At 49.9% G+C, this 19,343-nt stretch overlaps 2 long non-coding RNA genes and 3 other non-coding genes across 6 annotated transcripts; 3 read left to right on the top strand and 2 right to left on the bottom strand.

Annotated features, from left to right (window-relative positions):
* Positions 1–2,704: 2,704 nt before the first annotated feature.
* Positions 2,705–10,148, top strand: LOC111775630 (uncharacterized). 2 transcript variants are annotated; one of them, XR_002811429.2, is made up of 3 exons: positions 2,705–3,097; positions 5,308–7,665; positions 9,489–10,148. It is a non-coding gene; the product is annotated as an uncharacterized lncRNA (long non-coding RNA). The 2 variants fall into 2 exon arrangements; XR_011423192.1 differs by lacking the exon at positions 2,705–3,097 and adding an exon at positions 3,143–3,859.
* LOC111775809 (U2 spliceosomal RNA) lies at positions 3,143–3,333 on the top strand. The gene has a single exon (XR_002811790.2). It is a non-coding gene; the product is annotated as a U2 spliceosomal RNA (small nuclear RNA).
* On the bottom strand, positions 10,073–12,158 carry LOC138916233 (uncharacterized). Its single transcript, XR_011423195.1, has 3 exons — positions 12,055–12,158; positions 10,647–10,872; positions 10,073–10,189 (listed from the first exon to the last, which is right to left on the bottom strand). It is a non-coding gene; the product is annotated as an uncharacterized lncRNA (long non-coding RNA).
* A 273-nt stretch (positions 12,159–12,431) lies between these two features.
* LOC111775803 (U2 spliceosomal RNA) lies at positions 12,432–12,622 on the top strand. Its single transcript, XR_002811784.1, has one exon. It is a non-coding gene; the product is annotated as a U2 spliceosomal RNA (small nuclear RNA).
* A 5,345-nt stretch (positions 12,623–17,967) lies between these two features.
* LOC111775802 (U2 spliceosomal RNA) lies at positions 17,968–18,158 on the bottom strand. Its single transcript, XR_002811783.1, has one exon. It is a non-coding gene; the product is annotated as a U2 spliceosomal RNA (small nuclear RNA).
* Positions 18,159–19,343: the final 1,185 nt, after the last annotated feature.

Raw genomic sequence — 19,343 nt, 5'->3', positions numbered from 1 at the left:
TATAACTCACACGATGAGGCTTTCCGGGGAGAGCCGGGTGGCTCCCAGGCAGATTTGGAACCCAAGGAAAGGAGACTGGGCTGGTGTTTTTATGGTGGGGAGCGGACGGAGGACCCGGGGTAAGGCTTTCACATCAGCTTGCCCGGCCGGGCGCAGGGCGGGAGGGGCAGAGGGAGTGGCGGGGCTCGAAAGCTGGCGGCCCTCAAACATCAAAACGAAGTCAGACTAGTGCTCGCTGCTTTCTGCTCCATGAAATGGGCGTGGAAAGCCGCCTTCCACGGGCACCGTACAGATGAAAGGGGACCTTCGTGACCCCACCTTCCACAGCAGACAGTCAACAAACGTCCGTGGGATCAGAGTCTGATGGCCAGCCAGCAGCCTCTTGGCATCTGCAGACGATGGTTCCCCAACTGAACGGCCTCGGTCTCATTTAAGGAGGGCTCCAGCCAGAGCCAGGGTGGGGCGAGGCGGGGGTGTGGGCTCCCGTGAGAGGCTGAACCAGCTGGCCTAGTCTGGGATGTGAATGAGTCTGCGAGGGGACCGACCTGGGGGTGGGGGGTCGATTACGGTAGGAAAGAGCCCACGAGAAGCAAGCTTTCCCTGAGGCAGTTCCGAGAGGCCCAGATCATAACCTCGAGGTGGCTGGGCAGGCCGGCGGGGTGCGCACCGGTCCCCTCATTTGCCCACGCTCTTGCCTCAGGCTCCAGTGCCCAGCTTCCCACCTCATGTCAACATGCACCCCCCCCGCCCCCCCCCCCGTTGGTAATTCTGACTTGTCCTATGAGCCCTCTCGGATGTCAGGAAGGCCTTCCAGATCCAGCTGGCTTCCTGATCCGTCCCACCTTCTCATTTATTGGGGGTGTGTCGCATGCTCCCGCCTGTAGGGAGAGACACAGAGCCAAACGGGAGAGGCCTCGGGCCTCAAGGGGGTCACGACCAGGGTGGGAGCCACAACCACGTGTTCATCTGTCACGGTCCCCGCCTCCTCATCGAACCTCGAGTTCTGGCCATTGGGGCAAGCGTCGTAGTCCCGGTCCTGGGCCGGCCGGTCCTCGGAGTCAGGAACGGCGTCTGGCCCATCTCTACTTCCAGGACCAAGCGCAGGCCCTGGCGGGTCAAGGGTCAAGTCACAGGTGATCGATGACCGTTCGTTAGGTTGAAACCGGTGGTGATGGCAGGAGGCCCAGAGTCTGGTGGGGTCAGACCCCGGACCCCAGCTCAGACACTCGTAGCTGTGTCTTCCTGAGCAAATCCGTTTCCCCAGGGTAGAGACAGGAGCTTTATCACTCGGCCTCCTGTTTGGTGGGAGGGTCCGTCCACTCCGTGGTGCCTGTCCCTTCCGGAACCGGCACGCATCCCTTCTCCCGAGAGAATTGTTAACCCTACCCGCGCCCCCCACTTGACCGCGAACGCCCAGGGGGCAGGGATCGGAGCCCAGTCACCTCTCAGTGTCGGGCTCTGTCTGATGGGTGCGCAGCTGTCATCTGCCTGGAGGGGATGGGTCAGTCCGCGGGTGGACTCCCCGAATCAGAGGTGGTTAGGTCAGTGTGTCCTGCTACTTTTTAAAGGAGTCTTACAGAAATGTGTGTGCGACACAGTTTAGGACGAAAGGTGGCAAGTCAAATGGGTGCAGGGGAAATTCACTCATTTACACTGTACTCCAGAGTAAATACCGACCGGCTCGAAGACTTCGAAGTTCAGAAAGAGGAAGAAAACGACCCAGAGGAAGACTTAGGACATCATTTTATAACCTCATGGGTGAAGTCCTCTCTAACTGTGACTCAAAATCTGAAAGCGACTTTTTAAAAGTTGACAAATATGATGATATAAAAAAAACCCACACAACTTTCGATGGAACCTTAAGCAAATGGAATCATCACCTTAAGTAAAGCCAACAGCCAGATGTCCGATGGGAGAAAATATTCACCGCTTCTTACATGACCTACAAAGGGCCGGCCCCCTTAATGCGTAAATTGTGGCTCCAAGCCCTTCTGATGGAGCCCGACCGACCGACCGACGGATGAGCCGGCAAAGCCCCGCAACAGGGAGTCCACAGAAGGAAAGTAAACGCGTCCCTCCAGCACGGGAGAGGACGCTCAATCTTACCCCTGATTAGGGAACTGCCGGCCAAAACTGCGCCCAGGGACCATTTCCACCTGTAAGAGCGAACCCTCCCGCTGGCCCCCACCCATTCCAAGGAACGTAATCCAGGACGTCCCATTCTCAGGACGAAACCACCCGGGGAGGGGCCCGCCCCGCGGCGCAGTGGTCAAGTTCGCGTGCTCGGCTTTGGCGGCCCGGGGTTCACGGGTTCGGATCCCGGGCGTGGACCTAGCACTGCTCGCCAAGCCGTGCTGTGGTGGCGTCCCACATAAAATAGAGAAAGACTGCATAGATGTTAGCTCAGCGACAATCTTCCTCAAGCAAAAAGAGGAAGATTGGCAACAGATGTTAGCTCAGGGCCAATCTTCCTCAAAAAAGGAAAGAGGGAAGGAAGGAAGGAAGGAGAAGAAACCACCCGGGGAGTCGAGCAGAAGACGGCTCAAAGAACAGGGACGCGAGCAGAGAGGTCCTGAGTAGGGAGGAGTGGGGGTGGGGGTGGCGGTGGCTGAAGAGCCCGGGCACTGGCTGAGCGAGTCGGAGGCAAGATCTCATTCACTGAACGGTTGTTGGGGGTGCAGTACGTGCGGGGAGGTGGAGAGGTGGGGAGGTGGGCAGCGGACTAAACCAAGTTCGCCGTGCCAGCTCTTGCTTCGCGGTCTTCCTTCCCCGCAGCCGCCCCTCCTCTCCGGTCTTTGCGCCCCGGGGACGCGCCAGCCGGGCTTGGGCTCCCCGCGCGCACAGGCGGTCCGGAGGGTGGAGTCGGCCCGCGGTAGCCGCGTCTCCTCGGCGGGCAAAAGGCGGGGCATGCAGATTAGAAGCGGCTGTTCAGCGCGAGAACGACGGAGCAACCAGGGATCCAGAATTTCCCGTTAAAACTGTAGAGAATGAAAAATCTGCACAAGAGCCGACTGCCTAGCGATTCCCACGGTGCTGTCAAAGGAGCAAAGGAAGGGAGACCCGGACTGAGCGGGCGGCGACTCGCCGTGAGCTGAAGGTGCGTGCTAGGCGGGCGGCGACGGCGAGGGGACGGGCTACGGGCATCGCTTCTCGGCCTTTTGGCTAAGATCAAGTGTAGTATCTGTTCTTATCAGTTTAATATCTGATACGTCCTCTATCCGAGGACAATATATTAAATGCATTTTTGGAGCAGGGAGATGGAATAGGAGCTTGCTCCGTCCACTCCGCGCATCGACCTGGTATTGCAGTACCTCCAGGAACGGTGCACTTTCTCTCCCTATTATTCGTGTACTAAGTATAGACTGTAGCCTCCCGGTTCTCACTTCTTTTTCCCACGCTGGCTTTTATTTCGTTTGCACGTGTAGATTTTTTTCCCTTTGCTTTCTGCTACTTGTGTAAACGGCCTGCGTCCTTCCGCGCTTCTGTTTTTCCTCGTCGTTCCCGCGAGATTTCGCGTTTCTTTGCGACGCTGCGTCCGGGGCCGGTGAGTAGATCACGCTGCCTCCGCCGGCGCTCGCTTTTCCCAGGCTGCGGTTTGGCTGCTCTTGGCTCTCGCGTTCTTTAACCAAGTAACGGGCGAGTGTCTCCGGTACCCATTCGTACTGGGTGTCGTTGGCGGCCGAGAGACTGAAATTGCGTGAGCTCCTGTAATCGCCGCAACCCCAAATCCGGACATCGGTATCCTCCGACGGGGGGAGGCGGTGTCTCCGGGGAACACACTTGAGTGACTGGCAGGGCCAAGGCTGCAGCTGGCTCGGAGGCTCCGCGCCCCTCGCCGTTCAAGCCCGCCTGTCAGGAGGTGCGTACACCTTTCGTGGTCGGCCGCTGCAGTCCTGCTCTCCGAGAGGACCCCCTATGCCCGTCTGTCACAAGAAGCCTGAGCCTCCCAGCTCTTCCCCGTTTCCAGTCTCTTACCCCATTAGGCTCTCTGCGTCCTTTCGGACCTCTTCTCCAACCCCGCTCCCGTTCCTGAAACCTTGTGCTTCTCGCTGTCGTCCACCCCGCCACGCACCCCACCCCCACAACCACCCCCAATTCTCAGTCTCCCTTCGCTGCTTGCTCTAACCTTCCCCTGAGGACATGCGTTCCTGGAGCCTGCTCACCCGGTGGCTGTTTGCTCTCTCCACCCCTCATTCCACTGGGCTTTGCTTCACGTCCCTTAGAGACCACCCTCCTCTTCCCTCACTGCCCCCCAGACAAGCGTTGAGTCGCACACCACCAGAATATACCCTCCACTGCCTCTCCGTGTTCCTGTCGTCTGTCCAGCCGCCGGTCACTCCCCTGGAGATTTTAGCTCCTGGTTCCCTGTCTCTCCCCAACACACTCCTGTCGTCATTCTCGGTGTTCTCAAAGGCGCGCAGATGATCCTGCCGAAGCCCTGGCCTCTCAGTTCCTTGCCCTCGCCTCTACCCGAGCCACTCATTCTCCTGGCCCGACCCGCGATCTTGTCATTACCAACGGCTATAACCCCGTCCACTTCCAGCATCGCACTCTCCAGTCACCCTCTTCGACCTCCCTCTGCTACCCTTTGGTACCTGCCACCTTTCACTGTCCCTTCTCCCCCACCCCCCACCCCCAATGTCCCTGCATCCCCGTTGACCCAGATGAATTTCCTTGCACGTACCCTCAGCTCCCTTGCCACGTCCCTGCTCTGTCATACTCACGTGGCCAACCTCCACCTCTCTAACTACCCTGGGCTGCACCTGTGCCACTGAACGTCGCTGGCCCCAAAACATACAACCGGGTGGAGCCGGCTCACCTTAACTCTCGGTATGCGCGGGGAGCGGGGGGTACTGACAAGGACATCAACATTTGCTATCCGGGATCCCATGGGCCCTTATGCAAGACGCGCCTTTTTTCCTTTCTCTCTTTTTTTTTTTTTTTTTTTAAGATTTTTATCTTTTTCCTTTTTCTCCCCAAAGCCCCCTGGTACATAGTTGTATATTCTTCGTTGTGGGTCCTTCTAGTTGTGGCATGTGGGACGCTGCCTCAGCGTGGTGTGATGAGCAGTGCCCTGTCCGCGCCCAGGATTCGAACAAACGAAACACTGGGCCGCCTGCAGCGGAGCGCGAGAACTTAACCACTCGGCCACCGGGCCAGCCCCAAGAAGGGCCTATTTTTATATTTGTGTCTTTTTGTGAATGACTTATAGAAGTAAAAATAACGGATAGTGGGAAACGACTTTGTTGAAAATTGACATAAGAATTTAAACATAGCAAACCCACATCTTCCCCTCATATTTTCCAGGTTTTGAAGGTCTAAATACGTGAATCCGGCGACATCCTCCAAATGCCATGAACTGCTCATGGACCGTCAGGCCCAGCCCCGTGAAATACTGCTTCCCGATTGCAAATGCATCACTGATAGGTTCTAGCTTATCCCTACTTCTGGTTCTTCTGGCACTTACATGGTCAAAACACAATCCTCGAAGAAATTTTTTAAACCCTTGGTCGCTCATAATTTTGTCGAATTGCAAATTCTGGACTTTGGGAAAATTCATCTAGGATATTGCCATTTGAAGACGTGCAGCCTGAGATTTCACTTATATATAATCCCCGTCACCACCCTCATTAGAGTCCAGTCCTTTGCTTTCATCTTCTGATTCGTCTAATAGTCTAATAATTCATCTGCTAGAAACACGCTCCTCTGTCAGTTTTCTTTCCTTTGCCATTATGGCCGGGGGTGGGGCAGATTTCCGAATTCTCGGCTGTGTTCAGAGAAAGCAAAAATCAGACTACAAAGAGCTGTCTCCCATCTGCTTGTTTACCTTCCTGAAAGAGGATTTGATCGATACCTTTTCTTAGCGACACAAGAAGAAAACTGAAGGATCACGCCATAGGGACGACTCGCTCCACTGTTGCATCAATCCTGTAAGGGACTCCTTCATTCCTCCATTTCGTTAGTCTTGTAGACTTTTCCGTCATAGTTGGGGGTTGGTGAATAGCTGCAGAAAAAAAATATTCCTAGGATGATGAAACAGTAAATTTTTTCAAGAGAGAGGGAAACTAAGATCGCTAAGATCCTGTGATGCATCTTAGATTTTGTGAGAGACAAAAGCAGCCCCGGAAGCTGGCCTGCCACCCACAGCTAGGCCGTGGTGGTCTCCCGGTGAATGTAAACGATCTCACAGAACGTCACCGTCAGACAAGGCCGCTATGTGACCGTGATGGATCAAGGCAGAAATAAGACCACTCCGTAGTCACGTCCGAACTCAGACAAAGAAGAAGAATATAGTGTCCAAATGAGAAAATTCACCAAACACCGCCCCCCCCCCCCATCCTCGATGCTCTAATATGGGTAACTGCTGCTACGTTACCAGTTACAGCTTTGGCTATGGCCCTATTCTTCCCTCCTTCTGGGTAAGATTTATTCAGCTACCCAGTCACAGAATTACCCCCAACTTCCTGAGAACATCTGTAGGGGAGGAAAAAAGTCTTTCCCCTTCTACCCTTCTATGTTCTCCACGGTTAGGGCTTTGTAACAAAAGACAGATCAATGAGAGAAAAATAAACAGAAGTTTATTAGCATGTGTATCTCATATATACGTGGGAGCAACTCAGGGATGAGTAACTCAAAGGGGTGGGTAGAACTTGGGCTTATATAGCTGATAAAAGAAAGAGAAAAGAACGAGGCCAGAGTCGACGTGATGATTACCATGACCGCCTCAAGGCTGAACTATGGGCAAAAATAAAAAACTACATTTTAACCTTCACTGTCACCAGATGGCCGGAGAACAACTCGGTAGTATTTCCCTGCAGTTAGAACATTTAGAAAGCCCCGGACACAAGATAAACTGTAGCTGGAAAGGGTGACCAATCAGAACTGGACTCAGCCTTAACCTTGCGTACTCTGCACCTTTTACCTTTAAAACCTGGCCACCCCAAGACCGAGGCAGCACAGGTGTTAGCTCAGGGCTAATCTTCCTCAGCAAAAAATAAAAAATTAAAGATAATTGTATTTCCAACTTGGGGCATGCCTTCCACAGTCTCCAGTGATCAAGGCACCTGCGTCACTGAGCAAACCGTGCAAGCTTTAATGAAAATCCTTTAAACTTCTTGGACTTTTAAACTTCTTGGCTCCTATCATCCTCAATCATCAGGCAAAGTTAAGAAAGTTAATGGAAAAACTGGATTCAAGCAGAAGAAATCTTAAACTGCATGGGACTATGTGAATTGAGGAAGACGTTCTAATGTTTTGCTTTTCCAGATTTAAAGAAATCTTTTCTCTTAAGCTAAATATGACTTATAGCAATTTGTAAGCAGAATTGAAGCGTTGATCTTTTTCTCCCTACCTGATCCCTCCAGAATTTGGAAACTCTTGATAAGTGAGTGTTCTTATTTTTCATGGCAATATGATTGTTTGCATAAGTTCGAATAGAATCTGTTCTCCTGATAGCAGGACACGGCTGGAAACACTGGTTATATTACCAAGGCTTTGACTGGAATGTCATGTTAAACAAACAAACAAGAAACCCCCAAAACATGCATAGACTCGGATATGACCAAACAGCTTTAAGGAACAAGGATTGACTTTATGGAACAAATAAAGCCACTTGGAAATATTGGCCTGGTACCTTGCTTATAGGGTTCCCAGCAACCTTACCAGGTGAGTAAAGAAGGTCACTTCCCTGGCAGGTGCAGGAACCTCAGGCTATTTGGGGGACCTCGAAAAGAGAGGGCTTCACCCAAACGTGTAGGCATTGCAGGTGAGGTCTAATGACAAGTCCTTGACTTGGCTTTCCTGGCCTCGAGAGGCTTTTAAAGTTCAATCTGAGATTCCTTATGAAAGGTTCCAGCAAAGCAGATTTAAAAGAGCCCGTATTAGGGCCGGCCCGGTGGCACAGCGGTTAAGTTCGCACGTTCCGCTTCAGTGGCCCGGGGTTCGCCGGTTCGGATCCCGGGTGCAGACATGGCACCGCTTGGCAAGCCATGCTGTGGCAGGCGTCCCACATATAAAGTGGAGGAAGATGGGCACGGATGTTAGCTCAGGGCCAGTGTTCCTCAGCAAGAAAGAGGAGGATTGGCAGCGGATGTTAGCTCAGGGCTGATCTTCCTCAAAAAAAAAAGAGCCCATATGATCCATTGCTATTCTTGCTGTACTTGTGTGAATAATTGGGCCAAGTTTATTAAAACTAGACTTATTTTGCAAACCAATGAGTCTTAATGTCACTATCTTTGGTAAAAAAAAGAGGGCGATTTTAGACAGAAAAATTATGTTCCGGTAAAAACTATAACACACATTTGTGGATAATAGATTCTAGCTCTGTTAATTGTCTTGAGCTTTTTGTTTCCTGCCTGTAAACTGGACTGGATCCTGAATCCTTCTAGTTTCCTCAAATATCTGATACACATCAAACTAACGTTTTCCGTTTTTTCCATCCTTTTCACTTGAAGTCATTAAAAACTGAAGCCACCCTTTTTTCCCGAGGCCCTGAAAACTGAAACTGGACGGCTTGGTGTAAACTTAAGAGAGATCACCACGATGGCCCATGTTTAGAGACTCTTCATGTCTGTTGCTGTATAGGCCATTTAAAAGCTTTATCTGAACACCCAATGACATCATCAGAGACATTGCAAAATGCAAAGGCTGTTTCAACCCTGTCATCTGGAAATCTTTTTGACTGGCCATCCCCTGGGCTGAGAAATTAACTTGTAATTGGCTCCAACCATTAACCTTGTTTTTCTTTTGTTCGTCAGATTTCACTTGAGTTTCCAGGCCCAACCTTGATTGGTTTACAGGCCTCTTCTCTTGGATTCCCCAAGGATTGAGATCCATTATGGAGGGGATACTAAAATTTGGGCTGTGGGCTGGCCCGGTGGCACAGCGGTTAAGTTTGCACGTTCCGCTTCAGTGGCCCGGGGTTCGCCGGTTCGGATCCCGGGTGCAGACATGGCACCGCTTGGCAAGCCATGCTGTGGTAGGCGTCCCACATATAAAGGAGAGGAAGACGGGCACGGATGTTAGCTCAGGGCCAGTCTTCCTCAGCAAAAAGAGGAGGATTGGCAGCAGTTAGCGCTAATCTTCCTCGAAGAAAAAAATTAAATTTGGGCCGTCTAAGATGCGTGGTCGTCTATGTAATTATAAAATATGAACTTAAGTGTTGTTCCAAAGCCCTTGATCAGGGCACCAAAATATTAGTCATGCAGAGCATTCCCCGCTCTCCCCACCTAGCAACCCAAAATATTTTAAAGTAAAGGTAAAAGGATTTCATTTCTCTGACCCTGATCTTTGCCCTTGCACAGCAGGAAGTAGCTGGCACGGTCTTCGCTCCCATTCCGCAAGATTGAGGAGTGAGCATAAGACAGTGGGGGTTGAAACCGAGAATGACAGAGTTAAAATTTTCCCTGGATTAGGGTGAAACCATGCCTGTTACCCACAAGGCTGACGTGGGAAACAAAGTAACCAAAGTTTCTGGGCTTGTTTTGCAGAACAACAGGAGGCCTGCTGCTAAGAGAGCAACTTGCTGACAGCCTCCCTCACCTGACTGAGGATTGCACAGCGGTGTCTGGACGCCACCCTGCCACTGGCAAGCCACATGATGCTGACTCAAGCCACCACCTACGTTCAGCCCATGCTGCACTCTGATGCCTCCTACACGGGACTGGATGGGGCCCAAACAGCCGAGGGGGCACTTGGGCATCAAGGGACCTGAATACTCCCCAAATTGATCAAAGGTGTCGCCCTGGCAAACCTACGATTAAGAGGGGGAAATGACAAAAGAAAGAGATAAGAACGAGGCCAGAGTCAGCGTGACCCCCTCAAGGCTGAACTATGGGCAGAAATAAAAGATTACATTTTAACCTCCACTGTCACCAGGATGGCCGGAGAACGATGCGGTCGTTTTTCCCTGCAGTTAGAACACTTAGAAAGCCCCGGGCACAAGACAAACTGTAGCTGGAAAGGGTGGCCGATCAGAGCGGGACTCAGCCCTAACGTTGCATACTCTGCACATTTTTGCCTTTCCAACCTGGCCACCCCGAGACCGGGGGAGTGGGAGGCGGGGGGTGCTCACCTATCAACTTGCGAGTTGAGGCATACTTCCCTGGTTTGCAAACGTTTAATAAAGCTTCTCTTTTCTTTAAAACTTATCTTTGCCTCGTCAAGCTGCTCATTTGGGTTAACACAGCCTCTTAAAACAAAAGAAACAAAGAAACAAAAAAACCCAGTAAGTTTCCAGACAAGTGACAAGACAAAGGGAAAGGACTTTGAGTTTCTGGGGTGGCAAACCGTGGAAAGGTAAATATGTGGGGAATGATGGAAGATAAGGGCTAGTCACCAACGTTTGTTGTGCAGAGCCCTCTGGTGCCAGTCTCTGGGCTGATAAGGGTCTAGAGTTGTCGGTGATTAACTTCTGTACAAATTTGTGTCCTGCTTTTAGGCAAATAGGGGGAGGGCAGAGAGCTTCTCTCCTGTCTGCTTCAGCTCCAAGTAATCCTTATGCCAAAGTGGCATGTTTTGGGGGGGGGAGGGGGGCGGAGGGGGGGGGCAAATCCGGCTACCCTTCACATCCCATCCAGAGGAAGGGCTCGCTTACTTAAACTCTCCCCAAACCCCCATATAATAAGCCATTCCCGACACCCTCTTACTGAGATGCCCCACGGTTCCCCGCGGCGTGTGTCCTCTCTCGTTCTGCTACAAGAAATAGACCCAACTCGGTTCACTACGGGTGTGTTCCTGGTGGTCTTTGGCTGGGTGGTGTAGACAAGTTATTACAAGGGTCCGCCAATGGACCCTCGTGGTAATTCCAAGATGGAATGAGTTTTATTCTGTTTAAAAAGCAAAGCAAAGTCTCCCCTCTTTTCGTTGGAAGACCTATAAAAGAGAATGTAAGTCACGAAATATCGGTATTTACAAACAGAACCGCTCAAAAAAGAAACTTAAAAAAGAGAGAGCCAGAGAGAAAAGGTTGTTGATCTCATGTCTTAAAAAAAAAAAAAAACACCTCCCAGGGGTGGGGCCGGCCCAGTGGCGCAGTGGGTAAGTGCGCATGTTCCACTTCACCGGCCCAAGGTTCGCTGGTTCGGATCCCGGGTGCGGACATGGCACTGCTTGGCAAGCCATGCTGTGGTAGGCGTCCCACATATAAAGTGGAGGAAGATGGGCACGGATGTTAGCTCAGGGGCCAGTCTTCCTCAGCAAAAAGAGGGGGATTGGCAGCAGATGTTAGCTCAGGGCTACTCTTCCTCAAAAGAAAAAAACGAAAAGCAAAACTCCCAGGGCAAGACAGGTTGGTAAAAGCCTAGAGGGATAGATAGATTTGTATCTGCATCTGTATATGTGTACGTGTATACAACACACAACAGTAAGAGGATGTCAGGTGGTGGGTGTTCACTGTAAAATTGTTTCAACGTAGCTGTGTGTTTGAAAAAAAGAAAAAGAAAAGAAAAAAAGTGTCAGCGAAAATAATCCATAACCAATCTATAAATCAGAATTGGGGTGAGTTTATTATGAGCCAGATCTGAGGACTAGCTCAGCCAGGGGTCTTCCTTCCCCAAGGAAGGAAGGGCACCAAAGAATTGAGGGTGTACAGAGAGGTTATATACCCTCAAAGAGCATGTATCACATGTAGTTGTTTTACAAATGTCACGAGATTGCCCTGTTGGCACAGGGATTGATGGACACAGCAGGTAGTAGGTCTGCCTTCTGGTGGACACAGCAGGGTAGCAGATCTGTTTTCTCGAGCTGGGTGGTCACAGGGTGGGCGCAGCAACCAATTCCTAGCCTAGGGAGTGATGCTCGTCCTTAAGGAAATGCCAGTGTGGGGGAAGTTGCATCTTTATCTTAAGGCCATTTGCTCTTGTCTCTGGGACATAGCAAATGCTTAAAGCAGATATGCAATGCGTGCTCAAAGGCCACGTTAGGCCCTTTTGGAAAAATAAGGTCAGGCCGAACTAGGTTTACACCAAATGGCTTCCTCATGTACTCCAATATATCCTATTGCTTGCCATTTGTTTATCAAAGGAAAGAAAGCGATGTGGAAAAGAAAAGCCTCACAGAGCTGTTTGCGTCTTTCTGGATCTGGGCTTTTCCAGGGAAAGGAGGCTGAAGGAGGCTTCCGCCAGCTGGCGAGTTCCTGTTCCAAGGTGACAGGGCCCCGGAGCAAGGCAGGAAACGGCGCGTGTGTGGGCGGGGCATGCAAATTTAAAACGGCTGTTTTTGCCCGGGAGCTATGGGAGCAAAACAATAGAAATCGTAAAAGCCCCAAATAAGTTAAACAATCCGACAAACTATGTATGTCTGACAAGTTGTGACAATGACACACTGTCAAGTCCAGCGAAGAGTGTGGGCTTTCGTTTGAGGGTGGCCTTTCTCACCGTGACCACAAAGAGGTGTGAGAGGAAGGGTGTCGCCGGGCAGGAGTAGGGGTGGTTATCGCTTCTCGGCCTTTTGGCTAAGATCAAGTGTAGTATCTGTTCTTATCAGTTTAATATCTGATACGTCCTCTATCCGAGGACAATATATTAAATGGATTTTTGGAGCAGGGAGATGGAATAGGAGCTTGCTCCGTCCACTCCGCGCATCGACCTGGTATTGCAGTACCTCCAGGAACGGTGCACCCCCTCGGGGGAATGTACTCGTTGTCTCAAAGTCAGCGTGGTTCCTGGGGAGCGCGGTGTTCTCTCTGCGACGGTGGCAGAGAGCGCCTTGGTCGGGGCTTTATTTTCTGTGGCTCTGAGAGTAGTGTGCTGGAGAGGAAACCTAGCACGGTGCTGTGTAAGCGGGGCAGCTGCCCGCCACAGCTCAGGTGCAGCTGAACCCTACCAGCGCCAGAGAGAGAGAGAGAGACAGAGAGAGAGGAAGCGCGGGAGTATCTGTCAAGGGCCCCCTTACCCCTGTGAGTGGTAGAAGGCTGCTTGGGCGTAGGGCTGATGAGCGCGTGCGCCATAAGCCTTATCCTCCAGAAATGAGATGTGACAGACAGGAGTACAGTGAGGGGAGGCCCAAAGGGGCGCTTATGTAAGGTGACAGATAAGAACTAGCTTCTCGGTGGTGAACGTGAATCCACTCTGTACAGAGACTGATGTCTAACAATGTACACCTCAACTGTACACAGTGTTGCAAGCCAATATGATGTCAATAAAATAATTTACTTTTTAAAAAAAGTACAAGGCAGTAGTGAAAATGGCTTTTTAATTTTTTTCTATTTTTTAAGTTTAACTTTTTAAAGATTGTCACCTGAGCTAATGTCTGTTGCCAATCTTTTTTTGGTTCTCTTTCTCCCCAAAGCCCCCCAGTGCCTAGTTGTATACTTTAGTTGTGAGTCCTAGTTGTGGCATGTGGGACGCCACCTCAGCATATCTTGATGAGCGGTGCCATGTCTGCGCCCAGGAGCCGAACCAGTGAAACCCTGGGCCGCCGAGGCAGAGCGCGTGAACTTAACCACTCAGCCATGGGGCCGGTCCCCTATTTTTTAAATTTCAGTGATTTACTCTCTACGTTTTATTTTCTAGTGCTTTTGTCTCCCCCAATTTCTCGAGTTCCTTAGCAGGAAGGTTATTTGATCACGTCTTCCCTCCCTTAGTGAAGGAGGGATTCCTGATTGAGGGTTATGGGAATGACCGAACACGCGGCACGCTACACTGGAGAGATGAGATCGGCAGTGGTTTATTCCCCACGTATAGTCACAGTCTGGGCGAGGAGGACGTGGTTCACCAGGCAGGCCCACAACAAGGGCTGCTCTCTGGAACGACGTGTAAGCAGGAGCTGTGGTCAGCAGACTTTGTAGTAACAAGGGGGTGGGGGTGGGGGTGGGGGGGCGCGGGTAAACCTGGTTCCTGCAGGAGGATGTGATTGTCTTGTTTGAGGAATTCTACTTGCCGACAGGGAACAAAACTTGCTGCTCTAAAATGAGCAGGCACTGTCCGGAGCACTTTCTTCCTCTGTGGAAACTGCCTTCCCGGGTTATCATCCCCAGCTTGGCTCAGGTAAAACTCACCTTCTCTCTCTTATCTATAGAATGGTTATTGGTTATTTTGCGTCAACATCTCTTGGCATAGTGTGGCAGGATTTCAGAGAAACCCACCGGAGACCGCCCGGAATCTACTTTGAACCAGCACTTGGTACCACACAGGCCCATTGAGTCGTCGTTGTCGCCCCCTCCCCCCGCCCCCGCCCCCGCCCCCGCCTTCCCCTGCCCCACCCCTTCCCAGACTCTTCAGGTGCCCGGGGGAGTTCTGAAAACTGGTCCTCCTTATTTAAGTCGTAGGTCCTGATTTTTACCTGAGCTGTTTCAAGTCTTAAGACGAGGTGTCTTAAGGGGGCACCAGTACATATCCTAGGTAAGAGGAACCTAGGGGGAATTTCCTAGGCCGGGGAGCCTAGGGGAAACTTCAGAGTGAACGAGGAAGGCTGATCTTTTTAATTTGGCTCTAAATTGGAAAGAATTGTGTGTTTAATAGCAAAATGAGAAACTGAACTCCTTCAGCTCTGAAGAGAAGGAACACCGGCTCCTTCCAGCCGTAAGGCGTTCTCAGGCAACTGAGAACCTAGTGGGAGTGTCTGAGGTTGAGCCTCCTGACATGCAGGGGTCCTATAGGGAATTCCATCGTGATCATCCACTTTAGCTAACTGACGGCTCATCTGGGGACACACACATAAGGATTTGTCATCCAGCACTCCGGGCCCCCGCAGTAGGTTCTTTTGCTTGTTTCTTTGGTTTTGTTTGTTTGTTTGTCTTTTGGGTTTTTTTTTTTTTTTTTTTTAGGAATATTAGCCCTGAGCTAATTATCTTATTGTTGTGGCAATATAGTTATTTGCATAAGTTCAATAAGAATCTCTTTGCCTTATAACAGGACACAATTGGAAACGTTGGCTATATTACCAAGGCTTTGACTGGAATGTCACATTTGAGAGAGAAATGCGTAGACTCAGAGATGACAAAACAGCGTTAAGGAACGAAGGTTGATTCCAGGTGGAGTCTGATGACAAGTTCTTTGTCTCTCTTTCCTGGCCTTGAGAGGCTTCAAAGTATAATACCGGATAATAGACTGTCTAATAGGACTCATCTATAAACCAATTATACAATACAATGCAGTAGTGGTTCTTTTCATCATGTCGTTCTGTTAAGATAGTCACTAGAATTATAAACAAGAACAGTTCAGGATCCAGTCTAGGTTATAGGTTGAAAACAAAAACTTCAAGGACAATTAACAGAACAAGAGTCTATTATCCACAAATGTGCATTACATTTTCTACAGAAACATAAATTTTCTCCTTAAAAGCACCCTCATTTTTACGAAAGATAGCCGAATAAAGGCTGCCAAATTATTTACATAATTAGAGCAAGAGTAGCAATTCATCATATAGACAATTTTGAACCTGCTTTGGTGGAACTTTTCATAAGGAATCTCTGCTTAAACTTGAAAGTCTACTATCATCAGACTCCACCTGGAATACCTATAGATTTGGGTGAATTCCTCTCTTCGAAGTTGCCCAAAATAGCCTGATGTTCTTGCACCTGCCAGGAAGTGACCTTCTTTACTCACCTGGTAAGGTTGTTGGGAACCCTGTAAGCAAGGTACCAGGCCAATATATCCTAGTGGCCTGATTTGTTCCACAGAATCAACCTTCGTTCCTTAACGCTGTTTTGTCATCTCTGAGTCTACGCATTTCTCTCTCAAATGTGACATTCCAGTCAAAGCCTTGGTAATATAGCCAACGTTTCCAATTGTGTCCTGTTATAAGGCAAAGAGATTCTTATTGAACTTATGCAAATAACTATATTGCCACAACAATAAGATAATTAGCTCAGGGCTAATATTCCTAAAAAAAAAAAAAAAAAAAAAAACCCAAAAGACAAACAAACAAACAAAACCAAAGAAACAAGCAAAAGAACCTACTGCGGGGGCCCGGAGTGCTGGATGACAAATCCTTATGTGTGTGTCCCCAGATGAGCCGTCAGTTAGCTAAAGTGGATGATCACGATGGAATTCCCTATAGGACCCCTGCATGTCAGGAGGCTCAACCTCAGACACTCCCACTAGGTTCTCAGTTGCCTGAGAACGCCTTACGGCTGGAAGGAGCCGGTGTTCCTTCTCTTCAGAGCTGAAGGAGTTCAGTTTCTCATTTTGCTATTAAACACACAATTCTTTCCAATTTAGAGCCAAATTAAAAAGATCAGCCTTCCTCGTTCACTCTGAAGTTTCCCCTAGGCTCCCCGGCCTAGGAAATTCCCCCTAGGTTCCTCTTACCTAGGATATGTACTGGTGCCCCCTTAAGACACCTCGTCTTAAGACTTGAAACAGCTCAGGTAAAAATCAGGACCTACGACTTAAATAAGGAGGACCAGTTTTCAGAACTCCCCCGGGCACCTGAAGAGTCTGGGAAGGGGTGGGGCAGGGGAAGGCGGGGGCGGGGGCGGGGGCGGGGGGAGGGGGCGACAACGACGACTCAATGGGCCTGTGTGGTACCAAGTGCTGGTTCAAAGTAGATTCCGGGCGGTCTCCGGTGGGTTTCTCTGAAATCCTGCCACACTATGCCAAGAGATGTTGACGCAAAATAACCAATAACCATTCTATAGATAAGAGAGAGAAGGTGAGTTTTACCTGAGCCAAGCTGGGGATGATAACCCGGGAAGGCAGTTTCCACAGAGGAAGAAAGTGCTCCGGACAGTGCCTGCTCATTTTAGAGCAGCAAGTTTTGTTCCCTGTCGGCAAGTAGAATTCCTCAAACAAGACAATCACATCCTCCTGCAGGAACCAGGTTTACCCGCGCCCCCCCACCCCCACCCCCACCCCCTTGTTACTACAAAGTCTGCTGACCACAGCTCCTGCTTACACGTCGTTCCAGAGAGCAGCCCTTGTTGTGGGCCTGCCTGGTGAACCACGTCCTCCTCGCCCAGACTGTGACTATACGTGGGGAATAAACCACTGCCGATCTCATCTCTCCAGTGTAGCGTGCCGCGTGTTCGGTCATTCCCATAACCCTCAATCAGGAATCCCTCCTTCACTAAGGGAGGGAAGACGTGATCAAATAACCTTCCTGCTAAGGAACTCGAGAAATTGGGGGAGACAAAAGCACTAGAAAATAAAACGTAGAGAGTAAATCACTGAAATTTAAAAAATAGGGGACCGGCCCCATGGCTGAGTGGTTAAGTTCACGCGCTCTGCCTCGGCGGCCCAGGGTTTCACTGGTTCGGCTCCTGGGCGCAGACATGGCACCGCTCATCAAGATATGCTGAGGTGGCGTCCCACATGCCACAACTAGGACTCACAACTAAAGTATACAACTAGGCACTGGGGGGCTTTGGGGAGAAAGAGAACCAAAAAAAGATTGGCAACAGACATTAGCTCAGGTGACAATCTTTAAAAAGTTAAACTTAAAAAATAGAAAAAAATTAAAAAGCCATTTTCACTACTGCCTTGTACTTTTTTTAAAAAGTAAATTATTTTATTGACATCATATTGGCTTGCAACACTGTGTACAGTTGAGGTGTACATTGTTAGACATCAGTCTCTGTACAGAGTGGATTCACGTTCACCACCGAGAAGCTAGTTCTTATCTGTCACCTTACATAAGCGCCCCTTTGGGCCTCCCCTCACTGTACTCCTGTCTGTCACATCTCATTTCTGGAGGATAAGGCTTATGGCGCACGCGCTCATCAGCCCTACGCCCAAGCAGCCTTCTACCACTCACAGGGGTAAGGGGGCCCTTGACAGATACTCCCGCGCTTCCTCTCTCTCTGTCTCTCTCTCTCTCTCTGGCGCTGGTAGGGTTCAGCTGCACCTGAGCTGTGGCGGGCAGCTGCCCCGCTTACACAGCACCGTGCTAGGTTTCCTCTCCAGCACACTACTCTCAGAGCCACAGAAAATAAAGCCCCGACCAAGGCGCTCTCTGCCACCGTCGCAGAGAGAACACCGCGCTCCCCAGGAACCACGCTGACTTTGAGACAACGAGTACATTCCCCCGAGGGGGTGCACCGTTCCTGGAGGTACTGCAATACCAGGTCGATGCGCGGAGTGGACGGAGCAAGCTCCTATTCCATCTCCCTGCTCCAAAAATCCATTTAATATATTGTCCTCGGATAGAGGACGTATCAGATATTAAACTGATAAGAACAGATACTACACTTGATCTTAGCCAAAAGGCCGAGAAGCGATAACCACCCCTACTCCTGCCCGGCGACACCCTTCCTCTCACACCTCTTTGTGGTCACGGTGAGAAAAGCCACCCTCAAACGAAAGCCCACACTCTTCGCTGGACTTGACAGTGTGTCATTGTCACAACTTGTCAGACATACATAGTTTGTCGGATTGTTTAACTTATTTGGGGCTTTTACGATTTCTATTGTTTTGCTCCCATAGCTCCCGGGCAAAAACAGCCGTTTTAAATTTGCATGCCCCGCCCACACACGCGCCGTTTCCTGCCTTGCTCCGGGGCCCTGTCACCTTGGAACAGGAACTCGCCAGCTGGCGGAAGCCTCCTTCAGCCTCCTTTCCCTGGAAAAGCCCAGATCCAGAAAGACGCAAACAGCTCTGTGAGGCTTTTCTTTTCCACATCGCTTTCTTTCCTTTGATAAACAAATGGCAAGCAATAGGATATATTGGAGTACATGAGGAAGCCATTTGGTGTAAACCTAGTTCGGCCTGACCTTATTTTTCCAAAAGGGCCTAACGTGGCCTTTGAGCACGCATTGCATATCTGCTTTAAGCATTTGCTATGTCCCAGAGACAAGAGCAAATGGCCTTAAGATAAAGATGCAACTTCCCCCACACTGGCATTTCCTTAAGGACGAGCATCACTCCCTAGGCTAGGAATTGGTTGCTGCGCCCACCCTGTGACCACCCAGCTCGAGAAAACAGATCTGCTACCCTGCTGTGTCCACCAGAAGGCAGACCTACTACCTGCTGTGTCCATCAATCCCTGTGCCAACAGGGCAATCTCGTGACATTTGTAAAACAACTACATGTGATACATGCTCTTTGAGGGTATATAACCTCTCTGTACACCCTCAATTCTTTGGTGCCCTTCCTTCCTTGGGGAAGGAAGACCCCTGGCTGAGCTAGTCCTCAGATCTGGCTCATAATAAACTCACCCCAATTCTGATTTATAGATTGGTTATGGATTATTTTCGCTGACACTTTTTTTCTTTTCTTTTTCTTTTTTTCAAACACACAGCTACGTTGAAACAATTTTACAGTGAACACCCACCACCTGACATCCTCTTACTGTTGTGTGTTGTATACACGTACACATATACAGATGCAGATACAAATCTATCTATCCCTCTAGGCTTTTACCAACCTGTCTTGCCCTGGGAGTTTTGCTTTTCGTTTTTTTCTTTT

The sequence above is a fragment of the Equus caballus genome, chromosome 11 (genome assembly GCF_041296265.1).
Source record: "Equus caballus isolate H_3958 breed thoroughbred chromosome 11, TB-T2T, whole genome shotgun sequence".
NCBI lineage: Eukaryota > Metazoa > Chordata > Mammalia > Perissodactyla > Equidae > Equus > Equus caballus.
Note: the sequence above shows the minus strand (reverse complement) of the source record. Positions and strands in the feature narration are given on the sequence as shown.